The sequence below is a fragment of the Mirounga leonina genome, unplaced genomic scaffold, assembly GCF_011800145.1.
Source record: "Mirounga leonina isolate KUSES-001 unplaced genomic scaffold, KU_Mleo_1.0 Mir_53, whole genome shotgun sequence".
NCBI lineage: Eukaryota > Metazoa > Chordata > Mammalia > Carnivora > Phocidae > Mirounga > Mirounga leonina.
In genome coordinates this window covers 82,673,205-82,684,764 of record NW_023270807.1, presented here as the reverse complement: position 1 = coordinate 82,684,764, position 11,560 = coordinate 82,673,205, and the positions used below count along the sequence as shown (strand labels likewise).

Sequence of the window (11,560 nt, the reverse complement as noted above, 5' to 3'; positions counted from 1 at the left end):
CCCTATCAGGAAGGTTTCTTCTCAGTCGTGATCCTTTTAACTCCAAGTGCGTGGATGTGTTTTTGCATGGAAATGGAAAATTGGTGTCCGTCTGATGTAGCTCAAGAATACTCCGTTTTTATTTCTCAAATCCTCTTGGGGAAATTTAGAGACAAACAGCCCTAGATCACAACCCAGGTGATAGAACTCCTGCAAAGCAAACCTAATCTTGTAGAACCTACTCCTAAGTTAGATTTTGATTAATTGAGCTATGAGTAAAAATAGAGAATTGAAGGATTCATCTCCCTATCTTGGATGCATTGTACCTGCTCTCATCTCGAATCCAGGGGGTTCCAGATATGTCCAAATTCCAGTTTGACCATGTATATCTGTATAGAAACACAAGTTTGATAGTTTCCTGTGAGCCTGATTTCCCCTTATATGAGTTAACCTTAGGTATAGCACTTGATGCACGCCATAGATGTAAATGGGAACTGCTAGTTACCTGCGTAATAAATAGAGAAGAAAAAATACTGTGAGGAAGGTGGCTTTCTTTTTTTTAAGCGGCACTGAAATCTAAGAATTGAGATTTATTGGAAAAGAGGAAAATGTTAGAAAAAAGGGGTCAAGAATACATGAATGGTCACTTCCCAAGAACTCCAAAGAATTGTTAGAACATAACATAGTAAGAAGAGCTGGGTTCTTCTCTCTGGTCGCAGATCTTGTTGAATTATTAGTTTGCATTATAACGAAGTTTTAATTTTTTTAATTCATATAATTAACATAGTGTTATGTTAGCTTCAGGTGTACAATATAGTGATTCAACAATTCTATACATTTCTCAGTGCTCATCAAGATAAGTGCACTCTTCTTAGTCTCCTTTACCTATTTCCTCCTTAGCTCTCCCACTTCCCCTCTGGCAACCACCAGTTTTCTGTTTTTAAAAAAACTGTTTTTTGTCTCTTTTTTTCCTTTGTTCGTCTGTTTTGTTTCTTAAATTTCACATATGAGTGAAATCATATGGTATTTGTCTTTCTCTACAAAGTTATGATTTTTCTTTTAGAATTTGTTCCCTATTATATTTTTTCTTTTAAGTGAACTTTAAAAAAAAAATTAAGATTTGCCGAGGTGGGGAGCCTGGGTGGCTTAGTTAAGCATTTGCCTTCTGCTTGGGTCACGATCCTGGGGTCTTGGGATCAAGCCCTGTGTTGGGCTTCCTGCTTAGCGGGGAACCTGCTTCTCCCTTTCCCTCCCCCCCCCAATATTCTCTCACGCATTCTCTCAAATAAATAAAATCTAAAAAAATTAAAAAAAAAAAAAGATTTGCCTAGGATTTTTTTCTCTTATATACGTGGGAATTCATCACTGAAATTTGAAGTCTCCTAACCCTTACAACTAACACCTTCCTATCTGATGTTCCTTATCTGTTGGGATGCCAGAGGCTAAAGCATTGCTCTTACAAATAAACTATAACATGTGATAGATACACATTGCTTGAATGAAACACTGGCTCAGGGTTAAATACTGAAAATCCACCAGAAGGCAAGCTGACTTGGAAATTATAAGTAGGGCTCTGAGAGATCTACACACAAACACATATATGTAGTCATTGTTAGAAAGTGTGGAGCTGAGGCCAAGTGTAGCCAACTGAGAATGTAAGAGGTTTGAAACAACAGATCCTTTGGTTCCTTGAAGAATGAATTTTGGGTGATGGGAATTGGGTGGTAGAGGTGCTTCACTGCAATCTTTCCCCTCTGGTGTAAGGGTAGGTCAGCAAGGACCAAAAGTAATTTTCATGCAATGTGTCGTTATTGATTTTTTTCCCACTAAAATTAGTCTTATGGTCTCTTCTCTTTTTTTGATAGTAAAAAAAAATCCAAAATGAAAAATAGCCTCATTTTTCTTGTGATTATGTAAAGCTCTCATAAAATATTTAAACATAAAGAAATGTTTGGAAGCTAAAATTGTTCTAAGATAACTACTAGTAATAGTTTAAGGACCATCCTTTCATGATTCCTTTTATACATGATGTTATTTATTGTGTAACTTTTTTCTCATAATCTTTTTTCTCTCCCCTCACTCCCATGACTGCTTTCAAAACACTACAAAAACAGGAAATCCCTACTTACAACCTGGTGTGTAATCATATAGAAACATATGAGCATAATGTATTTTGACGTGTGTTTTATAAAACTAAGGACCTTATGATACTAGAGCTTAAAACCTCTTCTGAATGTAGAATTCTAGATTTCTATCCATTTCCCTCTAATTTTTTTTATAGCTGTCTTGCTCTCCCCTAATCCAACAGCATTTGTCTTGGCATCCTGCCTCTGTCAAGGATTCCCAAGGCATTCGGCTTGGTTTTCATAGAAACCATTCTTTCTGAACTTCTATTTCACCAGTTTGAATAATATATAATTAAATTCCTTAATTAAAATAACAGGTCAAACTAGTCTGAATAGCTTACTAACTCTTGGTCATCATATATAACTCAAATGGTGAGAGGAGAGCTTCACCAACCTACACAGAAGCCTGTAGGTTTCCAGCATTCTGCTTCTGCCAGTGGGCTATACGTGTGGTTGGGGAAGTGTTGTATACATGTTTGGCATTAAAAATGGCAGACTGTACACATGCCATTTTGCGATGTCTCCACCATCACCCTGATGATGTATCCAGAGATTCTTTTGAATTTGTGATTATAAGAAAGCAAAACACTTTGTTAAGAATGAACAAACTTGCACCCTATTTACTAATTTTGTATGCTGTTTTTTTAAGATTTATTTATTTAAGAGAGAGCAAGCAGGGTAGGGGGAGAGGGGAAAAGCGGACTCCCTGCTGAGTGGGGAGCCCCACAACATGGGGCTCGATCCCAGGACCCTGAGATCATGACCTGAGCTGAAATCAAGAGTCTGATGTCTAACAAACTGCGCCACCTGGGTGTCCTAATTTTGTATACTTTAAATAATATGCAGTGTTCTGATACCAGTTCCCAATTTGTCTTTACCGATATTTTGATGATCAACCTTATTCAATATGTCAAATACTAGAGTCTGTCGAATCTCCTGCATAATTCACATTTTGCTAAGAGGGTGTAATCTTCCCCTTAATATATGTCACTTCTGGAATCAGAGTCCTTATTGTGAAGCCTGCATCTTTGGTTTCTTCTTCTCCCACCTGCCAAAGTAGCTTGGAGCATAACTGCAAAATAACTGCACGCTCATTATTTTATGGGTTATCCGGTCTAGAAGTTACAATGACAGTGGCAGGCTGGGGGTGCCAGCATCTGGAAGGTGCTGATTGGTATTAGGGTCAGCTAGAAGGTAGGCTGATTGGTATTAGGAGTCTGGCATGTCAGGAGTCAAAGTCTGGGGCAAGTTGATCAAGCTGTGAGGGATGGGCCAGATCCACAGTCCAGGCAGACAAACTGTCAACTTCAAGAAATCAACAGACAGATGAGTCAAAAACTCAAGTTTAGAATCCTGGTCATGGCACCAGGCAGAGAAATGCGCAGAGAGGCGGAAGGAAGATGTATTTAAGGAGTCCATGTGTCAGCATCTAAACACTAGGCCTTAGGAGCAGATCACTTAGCAGCAATATAATGGCACTTGATACTGGAATCGTTTGAGGGAAGTTATGTCCCCATAATGAGGGAAAGAGCATAAAAGGTCATGCAGAACAGATAAATACTCCTCTCATTATTTAGGTACCTGCAAAGTTTACCTCTTTGGTATAGCCTTAAAAGGGTCAGAGCAAAAAGCAGAAATGAGAGGTGGTGATAATGTTTAGTGTCTGTGGAGCTCAACTGTTCGTTAATTGCTCAGTGGGGCTAAGAGGAAGAAGCTGATGGCCACTTGGCTATACTTACTCATTCTAGATGAACTGGTTTCTTCTAGTTTATGAACCTGGGTTATCAGTCTACAAAAAGTAAGGGAAAACATAAATCCATTAACTCAGTGTAGCCTATAGCAGATCATGGGGGTAACGACAAAAAGTATGGAAATCCTTGGCCTTAGTTTCAATAAAAATAAGGTGACAGAGTATACTAAACTTATTGTCTCCTGCAAAATCACGAAAGTAAATGGATTATACTTTTTTCTTTGTCTTTTCACATTTAAGAAAAGGATAGCTGCAAAATATGAACAGAAAATTTTAGAATTGTTTGTGTTCTACAAAGTTGTTATTAATGCTATTTGCCCGCAATGCTTTAACTGTTTCTAGGAAAGTGTCTAGTGGTGTTGGCACATTTTATGTGATTAATTGTATTTCTTCATTGATCACTTTTCCTCATAGTTACATGTTACCTTACTTATAAGGGAAACCTGGAAAAATCTTAGTTAAGCCAATTTAAAAAGTGCTTTATTTTTAAGGATAGCCAAAGTAAAATTACCAGAGTGTGTCTGATCTGTGTGTTTATAAGTCATGTGAATAATGGATTAAAGTTTAAATGTAGTTGATTTTTCTGCAATACTGGCGCTTTTGATTAAGGTTCTAGAATAAAGAAGCAGCTTGCCTATAAAGTTACTACAGATTATTCTAAAACAAACCAGAAGTGTTGTCCCCTTTGAAGAAAATTTATGAGAAAATGCCTTGGGGACCTGTTATTACAAGCGTGTCATGGATCAAAGTACTCCAGCAACCCCTCTACTGGAATATCTTTTGGAATAGGCTTATGAGCCACATAAAAATCTCTCACATAGACAGTTCTTTTGTGGTACTAGAATGTGTTTTGTTGTAAAGCCAGTGGACTGACTTTATAGTCACTTGTGAGCTGTAAGCTGTCCCTGACAATTTAAGTGGGACTAATGGGGTTGTCATTTGTAGAAGTGCTTCTTTGTTTTCTCTGGCTAATGGGCTCTTTGTGTTTTAATTACATAATAAAAACTTGTGTCTTCGCTGGTATAACTTTTTCACTTCTGGTTTGTTTGTGTTACCCTCAGCCCAGCACATCTTAAAATTGCTGGTCTATCCAAAGAAAATGATGGTTCTTTTTTGTTTTTGTTTTTGTTTTTAATGTAGTTATGGTGTTCTCCCAACAATCAGAGGAAAAAGACTTATAAATACTTCATGTTTCCATTTGCTTTTTAAAAATTGTGGCAAGGGCGCCTGGGTGGCTCAGTCGTTAAGCATCTGCCTTCGGCTCGGGTCATGATCCCAGGGTTTTGGGATTGAGCCCCACATTAGGCTCCCTGCTCTGTGGGAAGCCTGCTTCTCCCTCTCCCACTCCCCCTGCTTGTGTTCCCTCTCTCACTGTGTCTCTCTCTGTCAAATAAATAAAATCTTTAAAAAAAAAATTGTGGCAAGTTACATAGAATATAATATTGATTGCTTTTTTTTTTAAACCATTTTTAAGCATACGATTTAGTGGCATTAAGACCATTTGCATTCCCACTGGATAACAAATGGAGGGATCTGGAGCCATTCAGAAGTATACTTTTGGTAGGAATTCTGCCTCCACAAATCGGCTGATGAAATAAGAATATTGGGTACCTTAATCTAACAGTTATTTTATTTTGATTCCCCTCTGTGAAAAGAGCTGGTGTCATAATTTGCTATTCAATTATCATTCATTTAACTAGTATTGGGGAAGAACCTTCTATCTGCCAGTCTCCCTTAATAAAAGACCAAAAGGGAAAGGTCCTACCATCGAGGGATCTCATTGAGACTTACAGGGAGTCACAAGAAGACAGTCAGTTATAATCTATTGTGGAAAGGTCTGTGATGATGCAAATTGCACTGGAAGATGGAAGTCTAGAGGAAGGTTTGGCCCTGCCTCCCTAGCAGGGCAGAGAGCTGAGCAGCGTGAAGGACGAATAGGTGTTTACCAGCGAGGGAGGCTGAAGGAGAGTAGCGTGTCCGTGCTGTGGCATGTACCAAGGTGTGGCTTTTGTGGAACACTAGGGTGTCAACAGGGAGTGGCAGTGGCCTTGCTGTGGTGCTAGGCTGGTGTATCTGGAAGAATCTAGAGGTGAGGGCGGAAGGCTGATGGGGATCATCATGATGAGCAGATAATGCTGGTGTTTCCACTGTGCGGCCTTACTCTGAGATGTTCTTAGTTGTTGAGAGTGGGGAAGAGTGGCTTAGGTAGCCAAATAAGTTTGGGAAATGTTTAACAAAAAGGAGGTTTTTGTTTCCCGTTGTAGGACTTCTGAGAGCGTCACTCTACTGTGCAAATTTTCCTAGGCTAAGAAATGGCATATGCTGTTCCCTATTTTTTATTTATTTTTAAAAAATTTTTTTTTTTTGAGGTGGGGGGAGGGCAGTGGGAGAGAGAGAATCTTAAGTAGGCTCCACAGCCAGCATGGATCCCGAGGCAGGGCTCGATCTCACAACCCTGAGATCGTGACCTGAGCTGAAATCATGAGTTGGACCCTTAACTGACTGAGCCACCCAGGTGGCTGTAGGTTGTTTCCTAAATACACTGACCACAGAATGCCTGACCTCTCTCCCAACCTGATTAGGAAATGCCACTGCTGCAGGCTGTGGGGACCCATGGAAACACTTGATTCTTAAGACCGACTCTGTTTTCACCCCGTTTTCTCTGTAAGGTTGAATATGGACCCTTTACATATTGAAAATTTCCAAAACAAGTGACTAAAATCAAGGATCCTCAAAGTCAAAAATGTTTCATCCAACTTAGTGTATTTTTTTAATGTGATTGAAATTTATTTTGTAAATGTGAACAGATCCTTTTTCCCTTTATTTATTGTGAAAAGCTATACATAAAGCCTGTCCCTGTTGAGTTTCTTGTTGTTTGTTTCTTTAATGAGAGATGAATTGATTAGAATGGAATATTTTCAATGTTAAAGGGATCCTGGAATTTATGGTTAGAAACTCCTTGTTAACTTGCACATAGCCCATAGTAGAACAAATAATTTATTTAACCATTATGAAAAGAAAATAATCTCTGTGGTGGGATTATGGATAATTAATCTTCTTTATGCTTATTTGGAATTTCTATATTTTCTGCAATGAGCATTTACTACTTGCATATTAAGAAAATGTACTAATAAAGACATTAAGCTGTAATAAAAATAGGAAATCAACAAGGACTGTTTCTGAAAGGTTGTCATTCAAGTTACATTATTAGCTGTGTATTTTACTCTGGTCAAAGAAGTTTAAAATCACAATATATTATTCAGCTTTTCTCTTCTTTATCACACAGTTTTGTTTACTGCTTTATCTTCAGTGCACAGACTAGAGCCCAGTAGGTTTTCTTATAAATGCTGCAGATATTTTTTCCTTTAACTTTTGAGGTATAATTTACCAATGGCAAAATGGAAGCATATTAAGTATGCAGTTTGATGAATGTGTACAGATGTATGCACCTGTGTAACCATCAGCCCAGATCAAGATGAAGTTAAATCCATCATCCCAAAAGGTGTCCTGTGTTCTTTTCAGTCAGATCCTGCCCCTACACTCCCACTACTCTGATTTCGATCACCATGGATTATTTTTGTCTATTAATGAACTTCATTTAAAATAAAATACATATAAGCCTTTGTGTCTGGCTATTTTTTTTTTTTTTTGGTATCTGGCTTTTTTCTTAATATGATGCTTTTGAAATTCACCTGTTCATGTATCAAAAAATAATTTTAAAAATGTTCATTGTATGAAAATACCACAGTTTGTCCATTTTTCTGTAAATGGGCATTTAGATGGTTTCCAGGTTTTGGATAATATAAATAAAATCAGGATCTCATCTAGATTTAAATAATTCAAGAAAGAGGACCATAAAAAAGGAATATCAGGGCGCTTGGGTGGCTCAGTCGTTAAGCGTCTGCCTTCAGCTCAGGTCATGATCCCAGGGTCCTGGGATCGAGTCCCACATCGGGCTCCCTGCTCGGCGGGAAGCCTGCTTCTCCCTCTCCCACTCCCCCTGCTTGTGTTCCCGCTCTCGCTATTTCTATCTCTGTCAAATAAATAAATAAAATCTTTAAAAAAAAAAAAGGAATATCAGGCAGTTTTTTTTTTTCCATTTACTCAATTTCATCTAAAGATGAAAAAAATTTTTGAAGGTAAGGCTTTTTGGATACAAAGTATACAAACATTTATTGAGCACCTATTCATACTGCATTAACTACAAAGATGAGTAAAGCTTTATACAAATTTATCATTTAATAATGTAGATAAGACTAGTACACCAATATCCATAAAGCCAAACCTAATATGATAAATGCAATGATAGAAATATGTTGCTATAAGGATTGAGGAAGGAAAACAGTCCTATTTCTTAAAAAATGATTATATAATTTACTAAAATAGTGAAGTTAGGCAAAAAAGATGCTTGAGGGATGGGGGAGGATTATGCATTTTATTAAACTGAAGAATGAGAAATAGCAAGAGCGTGGAGGGGGGATGGAAGAAAATATAAGAATGAGAATTGCATAAACAGGAATTAGTGACCTAGAGGCGAGAACACCATTAAAGCACCTTCTGAAAGGTCCACCTTTGATTTGACAGTTTGAAGTGGAGGTTCTTAGCATACGGTCCAGAAACATGAGCCTCTTAATAGAATTCAGTGTCCCTGTGAATTTGGACAGAAAAAATTTGCAAATTTATTTTCACTAATGTCTCACGGATTTTGGAACATACATTTTCCATAAGGATATAGGCAGTAAACCACAGTCGTATTAACAGAACCTTACTTTGTCATTAATGTCACAGATACTTCATATCACATAACAGTTTTGGCAGAGATCTTGAAGAGCTATTTGTGCTTATCATTAGTTTGAGACTTTGGAGGTGATTAAAAATCACCATTAGATCTTGTTATTGAAAGCACCAGGAAAAAAACAATTATGTTACAGTATCACAATTATTTTTTAACATTTAAAAATTCTCTTTGGAGTGTAGTTGACATACAACATATTAGTTTCAGTTGTAAAATGTAGCAATTGGACAATTCTATATGTTATGTGATGTTTACCACCATAAGCTTAGTTACCATACCACATTATTACGATATTACTGACTTTTTTCGCTATACTGTATTTTCATCCCTGTGACTTATTTTATAACTGAAAGTCTGTACCTCTTAATCACTTTCATTTATTTTGCCAATTCCCACCTCCACCTCCCAGCAGCCGTTAGCTTGTTCTCTGTATTTACGAATCCATTTCTGTTTTGTTTTTTAGATTCCACATATAAGTGAAATCATATGGTATTTGTCTTTCTCTGCCTTATTTCACTTAGCACAACACCCTCTGGGTTCATCCATGTTGTTGCAAAGGGCAAGATCTCATTCTTTTTTATGGCTGAGTAATATTCCTCTGTGTGTGTGTGTGTGTGTGTGTACACGCACACCATTTATCATCTCTCAAGGGACACTTAGGTTGCTTCTATATTCTGGATATTTTGAATAATGCTGTGATAAACATAGGGATGCAAATGTCTTTTTGAATTAGTATTTTTGCTTTCTTTGGTTAAATATCCAACAGTGGAATTGCTGGTTGGTACGATATTTCTATTTTTAATTTTTTGAGGACCCTCCAAACTATTTTCCACAGTGGCTGCACCAGTTTGCATTCCCACCAACAGTGCACACAGCTTCCCTTTTCTCCACATTCTCACCAGCACTTGTTATTTCCTGTCTTTTTGACACTAGCCATTCTGCCCAGTATGAGGTAATATTGTGGTTTTGATTTGCATTTCTCTGAGGATGAGTGATGTCGAGCATCTTCTCATGTGTCTGCTGGCCATCTGGATGTCTTCTTTGGAAAAATGTCTATTCAGGTCCTCTGCTTGTTTTTCAATTAGATTATTTGTTTTGGTTTTGTGTTTTGGTATTGAGTTGCAGAAGTTCTTTATAGTAACACCTGATTGGATATATATACCATTTGCAAATATCTTCTATTCAGTAGGTTGTCTTTTCATTTCATTGATTGTTTCCTTTGCTGTGCAAAAGTATTTTATTTTGGTATAGTCCCAATAGTTTATTTTTGCTTTTGTTTTCTTTATCTGAGAAGACCTATCCTTAAATGTCGCTAAGACCAATGTCTAAAAGATTACTGCCTATGTTTTCTTCTTGGAGTTTTATGGTTTCAGGTGTCACATTTAGATCTTTAATCTGTTTTGAGGTCATTTTTGTGTATCATGTGAGAAGGTGGGCCAGCTTCATTTTTTTGCGTGTAGCTGCCCAGGTTTCCCAAGACCGTTTATTGAGGAGACTGTCTTTTCTCCATTACATATTCTGCCTCCTTTGTCAGAGATTAACTGACCATATAAGCATGGGTTTGTTTTGGGGCTATCTACTGTGTTTCATTGGTCAATCTATTTTTGTACTAGTTATACAGTATCTTGGTTACTATAGCTTTGTAGGCTATCTTAAGAGCTGAGATTGTGATACCTCTAGCTTTGTTCTTTCTTAAGATTGCTTTGGCTATTTGGAGTCTTTTGTGGTTCTATACAAATTCTAGGATTTTTTTTTTTTAGTTCTGTGAGTAATACTATTGTATTTTATAAGAACTGTGTTGAATCTGTAGATTGTTTTAGGTAGTACAGATATTTTAACAATGTTAATTCTTCCAATTCATGAGCATGGAATATCTTTCCATTTGTTTGTGTTGTCTTCAATTTACTTCATCAATGTCTTATATTTTCAGAGTATAGATCTTTCACCTCCTTGGTTAAATTTATTTCTAGGTATTTTATTCTTTTGGGTGTAATTGTAAATGGGATTGTTTCTTAATTCTCTTTCTGGTACCTCGCTATTAATGTATAGAAACAACAGATTTCTTTCTTTTTAAAATTTTTTTGCTATGTATTCTTTTTTTTAAAATTTCCAGTATAATTGGCATACTATGTTATATTAGTTTCAGGTGTACAATATAGTGATTCAGTAATTCTATACAGTACTCTGTGCTCATCACAGTAAGTGTGCTCGTAATCCCCTTCACCTATTTCACCCATGCTCCCACTCACCTATCCTCTGGTAATCACCTGTTCGTTTTCTATATTTAAGAGTCGGGGGTTTTTTGAACTCTTTTTTCTTTGTTTTGTTTCTTAAACTACAAATATGAGTGAAATCATGGTATTTGTCTTTCTCTGACTGGCTTATTTCACTTAATATTTTATCCTCTAGATCCATCCATGTTGTTGCAAATGACAATGTTTCATTCTTTTTTTGTGTGTGGCTGAATAATATTCCATTGTGCACACACCACATTTTCTTTATCCAATCATCTATCAGTGGATACTTGGGTTGTTTCCGTACTTTGGCTATTGTAAATAAGGCTGCAATAAACATAGGGTGCATAGATCTTTTTAAATTAGTGCTTTCATATTCTTCAGGCAAATACCCAGTAGTAGAATTCCTGGATCATATGTTAACTCTATTTTTTAATTTATTGAGGTACATCCATACTGTTTTCCACAGTGGCTGCACCAATTGGTGTTCCTACCAACAGTGCATGAGGGTTCTTTTTTTCTCCACACCCTTGCCAACACTGGTTGTTTCTTGTGTTTTTTATTTTAACCATTCTGACAGGTGTGAGGTGATATCTCATTGTGGTTTTGATATGCATTTCCCTGATGATTATTGACATTGAGTATGTTTTCATGTATATGCTGGCCATCTATATGT

At 36.9% G+C, this 11,560-nt stretch overlaps 1 long non-coding RNA gene across 1 annotated transcript in view; it reads right to left on the bottom strand.

Annotated features, from left to right (window-relative positions):
- Positions 1-357: 357 nt before the first annotated feature.
- Positions 358-11,560, bottom strand: part of LOC118000744 — a 41,002-nt gene continuing 29,799 nt past the window's right edge. Inside the window, exons 2-3 of the long non-coding RNA XR_004676546.1 lie at positions 3,845-3,894; positions 358-368 (exon numbers count right to left, since the gene is read on the bottom strand). This is a non-coding gene — a long non-coding RNA (uncharacterized LOC118000744). The remainder of the gene's footprint in view (positions 369-3,844; positions 3,895-11,560) is intronic.